This window comes from Microtus pennsylvanicus, chromosome 2 (genome assembly GCF_037038515.1).
Source record: "Microtus pennsylvanicus isolate mMicPen1 chromosome 2, mMicPen1.hap1, whole genome shotgun sequence".
NCBI lineage: Eukaryota > Metazoa > Chordata > Mammalia > Rodentia > Cricetidae > Microtus > Microtus pennsylvanicus.
The window spans coordinates 136,850,917-136,867,851 of NC_134580.1; the positions used below are offsets into that span (position 1 = coordinate 136,850,917).

The 16,935-nt window shown below is 39.4% G+C and overlaps 1 protein-coding gene across 13 annotated transcripts in view; it reads right to left on the minus strand.

Annotated features, from left to right (window-relative positions):
- Positions 1–16,935, minus strand: part of Ptprt (protein tyrosine phosphatase receptor type T) — a 1,058,455-nt gene that overhangs the window by 234,350 nt on the left and 807,170 nt on the right. The window lies entirely within an intron of this gene.

Genomic DNA, 16,935 nt, shown 5'->3' on the forward strand with positions numbered 1-16,935 from the left:
TCTTCCTTGTTATCGGCACCTTGTGCTGAAAATATAGCTTCATTTCCAGAAATCATTCATCGAGCATTCACTAAGTTCCACATATGTGTATTCTGACTTTTACCTTACTTGGCTTTCACAGAAACTCTGTCAGGTAGATATTATTATTTCCATTTGACAAAAATCAGGAAACAGAAGCAAAAAATGCCAGAGATGTGCTGTTTGAGTGCTTGAGCTAAGATTTGAGGAGAGTCGGATTAAGCCTCAGTCTTAATCATAGCGTTAAATCACAATAAGATTGTTTAATCATAGCATCCGGTCACAATAAAACTGTTCTCATCATACCAAACACCTTGGCTTTTAAATATACTATTTTTGTTAAGAAAAACAGAAGAGTATTTTATACATTTTAGAAAGCGAAAGAAAGAACATTTAGCCAGTTACTAAAACACATTTTTAGGAAAATGTCGATGAATCTTTCAGCTTCTCTTTTTCCTTTCCTGCATGAACAACCTCTGACTTACACTGAAGATCAACAGTAGAAGCCTTTTATAACCATTCATCTTACAGCCAGCTTCATTAGATGGCACATATACTAGTTTCTCTTATTGATGGTTTTCCTTTTAATGATCTCAGCTACCCATGATCAACTATAGTCTGAAAATATTAAATCAAAAATTCTAGAAATAATTAATCCATATATTGTAACTGTGCAGCATCCTAATGAGCATAATTAAATTTTGCACTGTCCCTCTTCATCCCACCCAAGACACCCAAGACATGAATATTTCCTTTATTGAGCATATCCACTTGATGTATGGTACCCAACTACCACCAGGCAATAGATAGCTACCACTTCAGTTATCAGATCAACTGCCACAGAGCCTGTGTTCAAGCATCCTTAATCTTGCTTAGCACTAGAAACTTGCACGTGTCCAAGAGAAGCAAGTATGGAAGCAGCTATGTTGGCAGCAGGAGGAGACCAGTTGGTCACATGGTAACTATATTTAGGAATATTTAAACAGTAGTTCAAATTTGTACAAGTCTATGTAAAAAATTGGAGACTAGTGAATGAATCTTTGCTTCTCTGACATTTGCTACTGTGACAAATCTTGAGAGAAACAATTTAGGAACACATGATTAATTAACTGGGTCATGGCTTTGGAAATGTCAGGCCAATAGTTGAGAGGGCACCATGGAACAGAATGGCCCTCATCATGGCGACCAAGAAGCAAAGAGAGAGGATGCTTGTAGCAGCTGGTTTTTATCTCTTTCTCACCTTTTATTCCATAGACCTTTAGCATATAGCATAATGCCCTTACATCCCAGGAAGGTCCATCTTCCTCCCTGGAAACATCACCATTTCACACACTCAGAGGCGTGCTTTCTTAATCTAATAGCTACTTCTCAATCCAATCAGGATGACATAGCAATGCTCATAGCAATAAACTCTTCTGACTGGGTCCTAATATCAAACCCAGAGAAATATTACAATAAAAGACAATGGAAGCATTACTGCTGCTGATAAATATATAACCAAATATTAGCAAACAGAACCCACTACTACTTTAAGAGGATTTTATAATCCAGCTTAATGAAGTTTATTTCAGCAATGCCAGTTGTTTAATATTGGAACTTTAATGAATGCAGTATAGCACATTAACAGAATAAAGGTCAGAAATCTCATAATCATCTCAACAGAAAATGATAAAAATATAATACATATTTATGATAAAAAATATCCCAGAAAGGAAAAAGAGAGAGAAAAAATTCAGTTTGATAAATGCCATCCACGAAACATGCAAAGTTAGCATCACACTCAAGAGCAAAAGGCTGAATCCTTTTTTCTATAATAAGGATGTGTGACCAACATTAGAGTGGAGAGCTTAGTTAGTAGAATAGGGCAAGTTTAACCAGTAATTATTTTAATTAATTTATAACATCAAGTATAGAAAGCAAGAAGGAAAATACTTTATTTGGAGATAATATAATTGTGTGTGGAGAGAATTAAAAGGTTTATATACACATATATACCAACTAGAACTAATAAATGACTTCAACTAATCAAAATATTCAACTGCAATATATAAAAATAGATAATAATTTCATCACTGGAGTAAAGCATCCTGAAAAATGAAATTAAACAACCATTTCTACTCACATGAAATACTTAGATACTAAAAAGTAAAAAAAAAATATAAAGAATATATAGGTAAATGGAGAGAGATTCCGTGTTCAAGTGTTAAACAGGCAATATTGTTAAGATTACAGTTCTCTTCAAATGTATCTGGAGATTTAATGCAATCAACATCAGAATTTCACTGTTCAGATCTGGAATGGCCCCCAAAGGCTTATGGGTTGATGAGCTGATCCCCAGTAAAGTTCAGGGTTATGACTTTGGGAAGGATAGTGGATCAAGAGGACCCTGCCATCATGAGAGGACTGCTCCATTGATAGATTTAGCAATCTGATGGTGTTATTTGGAGATGGTGGGAACCTGAGACCCCGTGAAGGAAATAGGACACTGAGGGTGTGCCTGTCTCCACTCTTTTCGTGCTCTCTCTGCCTTCTGCCCCTCGGGCCTAACACATGTCCCCTGCCAGCAGCCACCAGCCATCAGCTTTGCCACAGGCTCAGAAGCAACGGTGCCAAGTGCCGACCATGGACTAAAACTATGAAAAATACTAAGCTTTTCCTCATTTGAACTGTTTATCTCAAGTATTTTGTGACAGAAATAGAAAACTGAGTAACACAAGAATCATAAGGGACATTGTAAATCTAATAAAAGGACCAAATATATATGTATACATATATGTATATGTATGTATTTATATGGAAATGCAATGGCCATAATAGACAAAACAATTTGAAAAATCTCAGAACTATATTGCAGAGCTTACAATTCCTAATTTTATAAATTATGAAAATCAATACCGTTAGATTCTGGCAGAAGAATAGACATAGAGATCAATGAAAGAGAATTGAAAGTTCTGAAATAAATTCCACATTTAGGATTCATTGATTCCTGACAAAGACAATTCAACAGTAATAAGACAGTCTTTTCAGCAAATGAGGCTAGGTCAATTGAATATCCACTTGCAAAAATCTAAATTTACACTGCCCACAAGAACTAACAGAAAATGGATTATAAACCTAAATGGATGAGCTAATACAATAAAACTTCCAGGATAAAAGAGAAAATCTTCATGACCTTGGACTGGAGGAAGAATATATAACTGTTACACCAAGACAATGATCTATTGCTGGGGGAAAAGATAAACTGCTTTGATTAGATTACTTTAAAATTGGAATTAAAAACACTATTATACCAGTTAAAACACAAGTCATATTCTTACAGAAAATATTTCGAACTCTTAGGAATGATAAAATATAAGTATAACAATATAGTGATCCATCCCCACTCTATAAGAAGGCGAAGAACTCCATTGAAAAATGCAGACACCTGAAATACGAAAGACTAATAAGCTAAAGATGATCAACATCATTAATCATATAAGAAATTATAAATCAAGATAACGATGATAAGCTACTCCATCCTACCACTAGAATGCTGTTGGTCAAAGGACAGATCACTGTTAGCCAAGGTGGAAACGCTAGGACCATTAGACATGGTATAGCCATTTGGGGAACAAAAGTCTGGAAGTCCGTTAAAGGTCAACATTAAACTACCAGTCATCCAGACAGTCTGTCTCTAGACATCTATCCATGAGAGATGAAGACATGTAAGAACACAAAAAGCATGTGACTGTTCACAGTGACACGACCATATAAAAAATCTACACACCCGGATGCTGGCAAGCGGATCAGCAGCATGGGTAGCACATATAGCCGCACCATGTGGTGTTATTTATAGTAGCAACAGCAACAGAGTCCTCTTGATACATTCTACATAGAAGGAGCTCAGAAACTCTACCACGAATAGGAGAAGCCTGATGCAATAGATGCCTACCGTGAACTTCCATTCACAGGGGATGCCCAGAAAAGACAGACTTATAGGGGTGGAAATCAGATCCGTGATTGTTTGGGCCTGGGGCTGGGAAAAATCAATTGCACGTTGATAATAAGACAAGGGGGTCTTATGGTCAGGTGGAAACATTCTAAGATGCTTTTGGGAGTGGTGGTTGCCCACTGTGTCCATTCACTGGAAGTCATCTAATTGTACACTTAGAATGGGTGAAGTTTATGGAACATAAATTAGATGACCATAAGACTGTTGAGTGAGAAAATGGAATGAGTGATCTCAGATGTTCTTTCTCCCTTCTAAGCTCTTTATTTAGCCTTCAACTATGCACAAATTTTAATGCAAAATTGCTGTGATAAATGATTCGTGTTACTGAACAAGATGGGCTAAGAAACAAGTTGAGTTCTTTAATCCCCAACAGAATCTACCTTTGCAATTTCATTCCACACATTAAAGGTCACTTGGAACTACAGAGCTGAAATTTACAATATGTCTTCGTTAGCCAACCTTTATTTCAAGACTCTGAAAATTCTGGGCTTTCTTCTCTATTTGCCTAGTCAAAACAGTACTGAGAGGACACTGGGGAATTGGGGACAGTGTCTCTCAATGTGGGGGGGTGGGCATCTTCTTTTGGTTTCTGATTAGCTCTATGAACTGAAACATCTGCTTGTCTTTTATACACATAATTTATCAGATTAGTTATAATTTATTGATTACTTATAGTATATCAGCTACAAATTGGAAAGCATCCTGGCTTCATGATACTGGGGACTCAGAATCAAGATGGGTTAAACAGATACTAAAATTGTTTTCAATATGGTGATTGAAGGTGGAAAGATAAAATCGGCCAGGGAAGGTTTCTGAGAAGAGGAAGCCTATTATGTTCTGCCAAGACTAAATGAGATAATGGGTCTAGAAAAAGTGCTTCTACAAAGCACTCTATATAGGCTGGTTGGAGCCATTCACCACAGGTAAGCGTGTGATTACCATACTACTTAATTAGACAACAGAGATGTGGTTGGTATTCAATTCAAACCCTTTCCTGTGATTAAATTGCACTGTTAAAGAAGTGGATTATGTATATGAATTTAGAGGAAGAAAAATATTCTCTGAAAAAAAAAACTTAGAGGAACCGTGACAATTTCACCTAAGAGTTCAGGTAAGTTTTTCTGCTTTTCGAATGAGGCCAGACATTTCCCCATCTCCCGTATGTAGAAAATGCATGTCTAATTTTTACTGAACACTGCAGTTAGGTCAATTTAAAGCAAATGTAGAAGGCTCAGTCATTGCCCTTATGTATTTTCTTTTAAGAACAGTTTCTTTATTTCACAATCCTTCGTCCACTCCATAAGCATGCCTGTGGCTCTCTATCAGCATATCCCAAATCCTTTCACCATCTCTACAGCTGCATCTCTGAGCTGACTCCCAGAATCTCTGGATTAGATTATTGCCGTCGCTTCTACTCACCACCACCCCCGCCACTTCCATTTGTGCCCCTGACAATTTACTCTCAAGATAGCGTCTATTGGAACTCCTCAGAAACATGACAAGGGTCATGACTGCCACTGACTGCCACTGCTCTTTGTTTTCCACCTTGATTAGGGTGAAGTGAACACTACTGCAGTGTCCACAAGGCCACTGCTGAGAACTCTCACTTCACCTTATCAGTCTTCGATTGCACCAGTCTGTGCTATTTCTTGGATCCACAGACATGCTCCTATGCCAAGGCCTCTGTACCCTCTCTTCCTTTGCAACCATGCAACCTTGCTTCTTCCTTTCTGCCAGCAAAGCTATTGAACTGCTGTTACAGTGACCCCAAACTACAACTTCTTAGAATTCCCTGCTTAACTTTGCTGTCTGTCATCTCCCCTCATGATCTAGCATATTTAGGAGGTTAAGACCCTTTAAGAAATTACTCTAAAGGTCTGCAAAGATGGCTCAGTGGTTAAGAGCATTTGGTGTTTTCCCAGAAATCCCAATTTGGTTTCCAGCACACACAAGGCAGGAGCTCAGAACCATCTGTAACTCAAGGTTAAGGTGATCCAGTGATGCCCTCTTCTGGCTCCACAAGTATCAGGCACACACAGGGTACACATACACACAGACACACACAACACATGCACATAAAATAAAAAAATAATCAGACAGGGATGAAAGGGCCATGGGGACCCTGGGTCTGTACCAAGAGTTGGAGTCTTTGGGGAATGTAGCTGAGGTGGAAGAAGGGGCAGCTGCAAGCAGATTGTTACAGGGCTGCAGGTGAAAATGGAGAGTGTAGTATGAACTACAGGCTGTGTTCCAGCTGCCCTGGCTCCGGCATGGCTAGCTTTATCTGAAATAATTACATGGACACTGTATTCTTTTAATCACTGCTTGGCCCATTATATCTAGCCTCTTCTCGGCTAACTATCGCACCTGGACTAGCCCATTTCTAATAATGTGTGTAGCGCCCCGAGGTGCGCTTACCGGGAAGATTCTAGCCTACGTCCATCCTGGGCCGGAGCTTCATCGCGTGTGCACGGGAGAGGGGAGCATGGCCTCTGAGCTCACTTCCTCTTCCTCCCAGCATTCTGTTCTGTTTACTCCTCCCACCTACGTTTTAACCTATGAGGGCCAAGCAGTTTCTTTATTTTTTAACCAATGACCTTCCTCCATCAGGAGAGATGTCATGGAGGGCAGGCAGGATAAGATGAATCATGGGACCCTGAGTTCTAGCCTGGTGCGGCCACCGAGAGTCCCAGATAGAAAGTGTTACTAGGTATTGGGGAATGACATAAAGGAAAGACTAGAAGGGATGGCTGAGAGGGCCCACGTGAAAGAGGAAAGTTGATTCTTCACTAAGATTCAGTAGAGTCCTCAGGAAATGGAGGTAGGGTAAGAGGAAGATCAAGTTCCAGTGGAGTGCCCAGCAGCTTGCAAAGAAAGTCAGTTTTCTCCAGTGGATTCTCACTGGATATATTAACCACACTTTAGGATAGGCTCTATGCCCAGTACTAGATGATCAATACATAGGAACGCTCAATAGTATTTTGTTTTTGTAGACGTTTGGTCTTACATTACTTTCTTCCAGCAGTTTCTGTCTTACTGGTTCTTTGCCTGTATGTTATGGTTTCTGATTTTGTGATTGCATGGTTTTTCTTTTCTTCATTTTTTGTATGTATGTATCTTGTTTTTCTTTTTGTTTGTTTGCTTTTTTTGCCTGTTTGCTTTCTAAAGACAGAGAGAAAGCTGGTCTGACCATATCCTGTAACCAGGAAAGACTTTCAGTGGAGGGATTGGGTCACCAACCCAGGCACATAACCTTTGACATACAATCTGTCCTGCCAACGGCATGTTCTGGGGTAAAGGACTGAAACAAGAGTCAATGTAATGATGCCTAATGATATTCTGCTATACTCATACACTGGGGCCTATCCTTGTCACCAGAGGGGATTCACTCAGCATCTGACGGAAACAGATACAGAGACCCGCAGATACACATTAGGCAGAGCTGAGGAAATCCTGTGGAAGAGGGGAGGAAGGATTGTAGGAACCAGAGGGATGAAGGACACCACAAGAAAACAGAATCAACTAACCTGGGCTCATAGGAGCTCACGGAGTCTGAACCTACAACCAGAGAGCCTGCATGGGAGTGACTTGGCCCTCTGCATATACTGTAGCTTGATCTTCTTGTGGGACTCCTAACAGTGGAACAAGGGCTATCTCTAACTCCTTTGCTGGCTTTTGGGATCCTATTCCTCATACTGGGTTGCCTCATCCAGGCTTAATAAGAGAGAGGTGCCTAGCCTTGCTGCAACTTGATATGCCATGTTTGGTTGATATCCCTGGGAGGTCTGCCCTTTTCTGAATAGAAACAGAGGAGGAATGGATGAAGTGGGGGAGAAAAGAGATGGGGGAAGAGACTGGGAGGAGAAGAGGGAGAGAAAACTGTGGTTGGAATACAAATGATAATAATAATAATAGTAGTAATAGTAATAATAATAATAAATAATAAATAATACAAAAAGAAAGAGAGAAAGAGGGCTTGGAGTTGGGTGGTTGGGGATGATCCGCAAGGAATCAGGCAGAGGGGAAAAACAATAAAAATATGTTGAATAAAATTATTTCCAATAAAACAATTATAAAAATAAATCTTTTAGGAATAAAGTTTGGCAAGCACATACAACTGAATATCTGAGTGATATTTGGGTCGGTGATTATGTTACCTATTCCAAAGAGAAACTGAACCAAAACAGAATGAAAATTTTAGTTCTATCTCTGCCTCTTAATCTGTCTGACATGCTGAGCAAGTCTCTTCACTTGCATTTAAAATGGGACAATGCTGACCAACACAATAGGACACATGACAGGAGATACACTTCTTAGGAAAGAAAACAATTGAGCGTCGTTTGTAGATAATATGGCTGTGGTTCCATCTATTGAAGCTCATCAGCTCGAAGCCATCTAAAGTGAATAAAAGAACCCAGCCAAGTGTTTGATGTCAGATGGAGATAAAGAAACTGCACGCCATGGCAACAGTGGAGAGGGTGGGAAACTCTTAGAAGAGTTAAACCAGCTGTGGGTAACACAAATAAGAAGCACGAGACTGTCACAAGGGAAGACACTTTCTGCAGGAATCTCCAGCCACTAGCCTGGGACTTGGCAGAGTGCTTGGTAAGTAACTGCCGGGTCAAGGATGAATAAGTGGACAGAAACAGAAAAGTGCTGGGGAAGCACCATGTGCTGGGGAGCTGTGGAGTCATCCAAACCGATGCATCCTTTTCCCTGGCCAAAAGCAAACGTACAAAATATGGGCCACATATCCTGAGCCCTAACCATGTGATGACCTGAATCTGGCACTTGTTTCTTTAAAAATACCAGATATAGTTCTTTTAAAAAGGGGGAGGGGCAGGGGAGAAGAGAGATGGTGGTGAAAAAACTATGGCTGTTTATTAAAAAATAAGATGGTGTTAAAATAATGAAATTATGGGTATTGGAATATAGGTTAAAGTGAAATTGAGAAGTGTGTATGCTTGTGGGGGAGTTCTATGTGTGGAAATATAAATACCACCAATTAGTAAGAAAAGAGAAACAAACTGGCGGAATTTTCATATTTGTGATTTTAAAAGTACACCAAATTTCAGACATCGTCACATATGAGAAACCACATTATATTCTAACTATTCATAATTCATTCACTGAAAAGCATCAAGATGCCCATGCTAACAAAATATCATGTGTAGCACTTGACTGGGTCCCAATTAAATTTTTAAATTTAAAAATTTAAAGCTTCAGAGGACATTTAACTGAGGAAATTGGGGACATGCACTGTAGTTTTAGATGCTAGGGTTGTATGAAGTTACACTTTCCTGAGTGTGACGACTGTACGGTGTGTATAAGAGACAGGTCTTCCCTTTCTGTGCATGCAAACTGACGGCTTTCAAGTGTCATGACTGCTACAGTTTGCTCTCAAACACTTCAACATCTACTTGAGACCAGAAAGAAGGTAAATACAGTAAAATGCTCTCCAGCGGTAAACCTGAGGGAACATTCTTAGAGGTTTGAAATCAAAGGAAAGGATGATCCTGACTGGAGACAATCTTGAGGTGGTGTGTGTGTGTGTGTGTGTGTGTGTTCACCTGTGCATATTTGGGGAAAAGTCAGAGGTCAAATCTGGCATCTTCTTCGATCACTCTCTACCTCAGTTTGTGAGACACCTGAAGCTCGTGGATTTGGCTAGTTTGCCAGGTGGCAAACTCCAGGGATCCTCCTGATTCTACCTCCCCCGTGCTGAGCACACAGGTGAAGCAGTCATATGTGACTTTTTTATGTCAGTGATGAAGACCGGATTCAGGTCCTCATACCCGTGGGCCAAGCACTTTCCACAAGGAATCTTCTCCCCAGAACAACCACTCCTGATCCTCCTGCATCCATTTCCAAAGTGCCGCCACACCTGGCTGCAAACATCCTTCTAAGCATAGCAATATAACAGTCCACACAAGAGGCTTACTGCACACCTGAAACACCTGAATACAAGAAAAAGAAGCAGAACAACAAATTATAAGAAGCCATGCCTCAAAATAAAACAGAGGGAAAATACGTTTATACTTGCAAGATTGCAGTAGGTGTGGAGAACAAAAATGATAAGGATACAAATTAATATATCACCTCAGTAAATAAGGATATTGGCTATATTCTCTTTATATAATGGGCAAGAGAGAGAAATTATTAAAATGATACACTAATAAAAACTTCCACCTGGGGGAAAAAACTTTCCTAATAATTCTCATATCAAATAGGAAATTCAAACCATAACTTCATACTATTTAGAAACAGAACAATGAATGCTTAGTGCTTGCAGGGTAGGGAACTAAACCTGCCTTTGGCATCTGAAAAGGCTGTGTTATTAAACAAAACACAATGACAAAAAATTAATTAAGCGTTCTATAAAAAGAAGTTAGGATAAACAACACTGGAGCCAGATGGCTCTTCCAGTGAGTCTTTTCACTCTTTCAGGAACCGATAAATCCCATCTCTATAAACAATTACACAAGGCAGGAAAAGAGAGAGAGGACGTTTGACACTACGACACACTCCTCCACTGGCTCCCTATAAGCAGGTCGCTGCTACCTAGGAACATAGGATGGGTTTAGCAACAGGAAATCTCGGTAAACATCGCAACACTCAAGGAGTAAAGCCAATACGATCTTAGAAGTAGACGCGGAAAGGCCTTTGGGAGAACTTAAGCACCTATTTCTCATTTCTGATGAGTAACAAAGACAAACTGCAGGACAGAAACAGTTTTCCTTGTTTTGTTTTCAGAAATACTCTGGTGCAAATGCACAACTACCACGGTACTGAGAGGCCTTTGCTGGAGGACTCGTCACTGACGTTGGGAGGCAGAGGAAAGGTTAGCCATCAGCACTATTTGACAGTGTCGTTCCAATGTTCTGCCCAGTGCAAAGAAACATGAAACCAAAATACGAGCTGCTTCACCCTGAATAAAGAGACAGGAAATCATCATGATTCAAAGCTGATGTGATTATTAGCTGGTAGACCAAGATAATAAAATTTAATTAAAGAAAATCACAGGAGATTTTTAGTAAATGGGATCTCTCTTTCTAACACACACACACACACGGGGTGGGGGGGGGGATTTGAGGTTAGCAAATTTAATGGGGGAAATGGGAGTAGAAATTGGACAAATTTAATGTCAGCAACAATTATAACAAAATAGCTGTGGCTGAGATGTATGTGATAGACTCTATGAGTTTTTCATAGAAAGAATAAAGACTTAAATATCCATGACCTTTCTCAGTATGCTCATAGTAATATAATCATTTCAGATTAAGGAATAGTTTTAATGCAAGTGAAGCCAATTCACTTGAGGATTATTTATAGAATATGATTGATTTTTAAAATTCATGGGAAAACTTAAATGGCTAAAATAGCTAAGACTATCTTGAATAGAAATCATTAGGAGGGGTAGATGTTAAAATGTTACTAAAGCTATAATTAAGATGAGTGTATGTTAAGGATCAACAGAGGGGAGATTATGGAACAGCATAGGAAAATAAAGAATACCATTGGGTGTAGACATATGCACATAATTAAACACCCCACACAATAACCACATGTAAACATATACACAGACATACACTTATACACAGATAAGCTCTATATTCTCACCAGACACAAAAATCATATACACTCATGAAGAGATACACACTCAAGCGCAACCATGCACACAGACCATACACATGTGCTTACTCATTGTTACACACACACACACACACACACACACACACAGTATTACACGTAAGCAGACTAGAAAGGATATGTATGTAGTAAACGATGTAAAGGAAAATAGGCTGTTTGGATACCCCAAATAAAAAGGCAATCGTCACTGTGATATGCAACATTATGGTAGAATGGCCACATTTACAAAGAGTCTAATGTTTGCCATCGATGGGCATGTTAAGGGGGAAAGGAGAATTCTTGCAGGGTCCCACTCTAGACAAAGAACCACAGGCAACTAATGACCGCTGGGAGGAGAGAATGTCTCCCCCACGGATGAGGACCCTTACAGGCTATACAGTGAGTGCTCCGCCCTGAAAACAGACATCCACAACAAGAAAAACAGACTCGGCAGGCTTCACTTTTATATCTTCATGCACATGCATACATATATAAATACATGCAACACCTCTTCATCCATCACGTGTTTGTGCACTGCAGAGGTGTCAGTGTTGTCCACAAGACCAGGAGATGCTCTGGTCTGTGATATTGCAGCAGGCCCCGGGCCGCCCTGCAATATCACATTTTTAAATTAGTGAAAGAGGATTTCTATATTTTAGTGATGTGGCATTCTCTCTGACTAATACACTTGCACCTTACTTGGTGATACTCTTCAGTATTTACCAAGGTTACCCTGTCTCTATCTGACTCCAGATTTGTTATTTTCTCAGATAACACTCAAAATACAATTTCAGTCAAGAATCCAATAACACAGAGAGCTAAATTTTGAATGCTACTGACCCCTGGCCCTCTTCACTACTGTCAGATGCTCATTAGCCTTAAGCTTTAAGAAAGTTTATGCAGACTTAACTAACAAAGTGTGTTCAATGCAAAGAGCATCGATGGGCAACAGTTAGGTGAGACAGAATGCAGAGGACATGGTTGGTCAGCGGTCCATCGTCCTGCAGTAATCTCATCACCTCAGAATACGCTGGGATTCAACATCTCAGATCCTATCACAGTTTGACTGAACAGCAACGTATTTTAATCCATCTCAGGTGGATTCATACGTACACTAAACGGAAAAGAAGCACGTGAAACAAAACACTTATTTAAAGGGCAAATCTTCTTTTCTGATTCTCAGCTTTACTTAATCAACATTTAGTTTCGTGCCGTCGCTTCCCACTTGCCAGGCCTCCCAACGCTACCTTCTTGTTCAGACATCATGGGAAGTCACCCTTTCACCTCCCGCCATGTTCTCTTTAGAAAAACCACTGTTGTGTTCTACAGTCACCTTATGTGGTAAGAAGAGTAAGGAAAAAGAAAACCGTTGAACAAGGTAAGTTCCAGTGTGATAGGGATTTTGGCTCCAGGCATCATGATTAAAACCCACAGTGATGCTTTCTGGAGGCAATCTATAGGGATTGTTTTAAAGAGTAATCACTTGCATACCTGGGATGTCTCCGTTTGCAGCTAAGACACTTTGGAAAAGGAAGACTCTGAGAACCTCTAAACGAGTCTCTTTTTTTTCTTTAAGGCCTTCCAAAATCAATTATCAAAGGGGGTGTGGACTACAAAGCTCTAAGAGGTAAAAAGAAGAATTACTAATTAAACATTAATCACAGGAGCTAACATACTAGAGCCAGACAGGGCAAAAAATGCTAGAAAAAATTATACCACCAATTAAAACATTTTTCCTATAAAAAATTACAACCCACTGTGGAGTTGTTTTCAGAAATGCAATGCAATGGAAATCCCATGCACGTAGGAAATGGTAGGTGCTGGACAGACACGCAAGAGAAGCAAAGCCTGTAGGTTCTGGAGTGTGGGTGAGGATTCCCAGAAGCGCAGTGCAGGAACATGGACAGAAAAACAAAAACAAAACAAAACAAAACAAAAAACAAAAACCTCACCATGCTATTCAAACACACACCAAGTTACAAAAATTTCTTGTATAAATCTACCCTGAATCTCCCTCAGCAGTTCCTCAAATATAACCTATGACACATCCTCACCCCCAAGAACCCTGGACACCCACTCGGTGATTTTGCAACATGGGAATTACTATGCTAAGTGGAGCCATTCTCATTACCCCACTAAAGGAGATCTGAAGGGACAAACACAGTGCAGCATGCCACAGACCCTTCTCCATGGACACCTCTCAGGGACCACCTCTCAGGGACCACCCATGAGACAGCCTCCAAGAACTGTAAGACTACTTTTACTTCAACCTTTAAGATCAGTAAGTGTAACTCACTTGCTACTCACAGATCACCCCCACCTAGTGCTAGAAGTGAGCATGTTTCTTTCCCCATTAAACCCAACTTGTCCTGTGTTTTTCCTACATCCTAGAGGCCTCATATGCGTGGCTCAGGTAGAAAGGCTATATTTTTTGTTTATTCCCCAATACATTTTCTTTTAGTAGAGACTCAAAGGTGTGTTTTGCTTGACAAACATAAGAACAACTCTAACTGTCGCAGGGAGCCCTTCTTTGTCTTTCCTGTTATCACCCAGAGAGCAATAGGAATGGTGGCTTTCAGATGGGCCAGCATACTGGTACCTAACTCCTCTGTCCTCTATTCTAGAATGTCTTTGATGGGGCAACAGAAGTATTCATTTGGTTAAATATAAGTTCCTTGAGCAAGTATCAACTAATATTGCCGTAAGACAATTGGTGGTATTGCATAAATGGCATCTTCTGCTTACTGAAGTCTTGTGGCTTATTAAGAAAAAATATTTCTGTGGTTACTCTGCATATCAAACTAGCCATATTTTTGAGGTGCTTTTAAAATCAATTATTAATAATTTGTTATTTTGCTTATTTTTGAGATGAGATATAACTATACTCCTCTTGCTGGACTCAAACTCCTATACTCAATGAACTCTCGTAGGTACCATTTATTTCCTTGAGAGAGCGATTGGCAAGTTACAGTCATTCACACTTGGATACCTGATAAACATTTTCTCTAAAACAAATGAAGTCTAACTGTCACCATAAGGAAAACTGACAGCATTTGTTACCAAGACATAATTGAGCTTCCAAGTGAAAATTAGAATTTGGAAAGCCTGTATCCATCACTCTGAGCTTGAAAGTTGCTGGTGCCTCCAAGAAATTGGAGGTGATAGCCAATACACAATTCCATCAGCTGTGATGAGGCAAGTCACAACATTTGGAGGGTTGTCATCTCAGTCAAATGACCAGTGTACAATATTACAAAATCTTCTGAGGACAAATGGCTCATTCAAAATGTGTGATCAATATAGTTTAATGTAACCAAGTGAGGGAAGTTTGGAAATACAGCTTTTGCACTAAAAGAAAAAAAATAGTTTCATTGCAACTAAATGTTAGGAAACTACCATTGAGTGTAACAAAAAATTCATAATTATACTAAGTGGCTATTAAAATCCTCCTTTGTTTCCAACTATGAATGTGTCTAATGTTGTATTTTCTTGATATGTTTCAGTCCTAACATCCAAGGTTAATTGAGTGCAGAAATAGATATGAGAACCCAGTTATCTTCCATCAAGTCAGACATTAAAATTTTTGCAAAATATAGAACTGTACCACCTTAGCTTTATTGCTTTGAAAATAAAACATACCAATGATATTAGCATATAGTGGGTTGATCATCACTTTTTGTTTTATCTGTTCAAATTTGCTATGGATGACCTTTGACTTGAGAGTGCTGGATTTACAGACTGTATTATCCCATCTGGCTTGGTTTAGTATTACTTTCATAGGAATTAAAGTGTGTCAACTTTTAATTCATGATGAATTAAAGTGTATCAACTTTTAATTCATGATAAAACAAATATTGACAAAGAAAACCCACATAAGCAAAATCTCTTTAGAATAGTCACTGATTTTTTTTTAAAGTTTAAGGAATTTCCAACCCAAAGGAATGAATGGTTCTGACAAAAAAACATGTATTTCAACTTTAGAACACTACCAAAATGCCCACAGTTTAAGACGTTTCAGTGTTCTTTGCCATTTGGGTTTGGATTATCTTGTGTTTGGGGGCACTGCCCTGCTAAATTCTCAGCACTGGTCTCTCATCAATTATTGAATAGCTCCTCATTAATTAACTAGATGGAACCTCCACCACCAATAAAAAATACAATAAAGCCCACCATTTTGTTACACATTATTAAAACAACCTTTGTTTAGAACCATTGCCATGAAAAGACAAGAAAAGTCAATAATATAAGTATCTATGAAATACCCATCTTGTCAAAAGGCCAGGAAGTGTCAAACAATAGTATGTCCCTGTGCAAATTGCAAATTGAATTAAAAATAACAAAAATAAATCACTAATTACAACAACCTTTTCATGGAACTGTGACTGAGCTGGCAGGACTATCATGATAGTTTCATGCAAGCCATCAAATTGGGAAAAAAAGAATCCATCAACTGCTTTCAGTCTTCATTAGTGACGTTATGATCCAGGAGTGACAGGAGTGTAGGCTCTGGAACGGGCACTGAATTTGAACTTTGGCTCTGAATCTTAGTGACTGTGTGGCCCTTTTTATATTAGCATTCCTAACAACTGAAGACAACAATGTCTATCGATTACAACTGTGAGCGGCAGATTAGATAACTATGTAAGTGAGCTTCTATTTAAAAGCAGATTCAGTGTGCTCATTTACCTCTCATTAAAACGAGAGTGACCAATGAAAAATATAAAAATCTACAAAGAAAAAGACAGGCAAGGGATCACCAGTGAAAGGTTTCAGCGCAATTCTAGAACACTAAGTGAGGTCAGAGAGGTGTCAAGCATGAAGGCAAAAGAAAGTCAAATTGGAGAGCGATGCTAGCAAGAAAATCGATTTGTGCCACAGATTTTGGGAGGAGATGAGCATCCTGGGGAGTCTGGAAGCAGAATGTGCTACATAAAAAAGGGGTGTTGGAAAGCCTGTCCCTCGGTTCCCCAAACTGTTGGCACCAGGAGCCAAGGAGAGAGGAGGGGGCTCCTTATTTCGAGAAGTTGGATACTTCCACTTCTCAGGACAGAACGTCTGCTGTCTATCAACTTTCCCCACCTTATTTTCGGTATCGCTACTCAGTTTACTGGTTTTGTGACAAGCCCTTTCAACATGATCTGTCAATTCAAATAGGAAAACTACAACTCTGGAAGTAACAGAAATAAAGGGGGGGGGGGACATTCAGGAAGGCTCTCCGTTCCCACACATCAAAATGATATCCTGATGAGCTGAGTGTTATGAACGAGAAGCGAAGCTCATGAGGAAAGACATCAGGA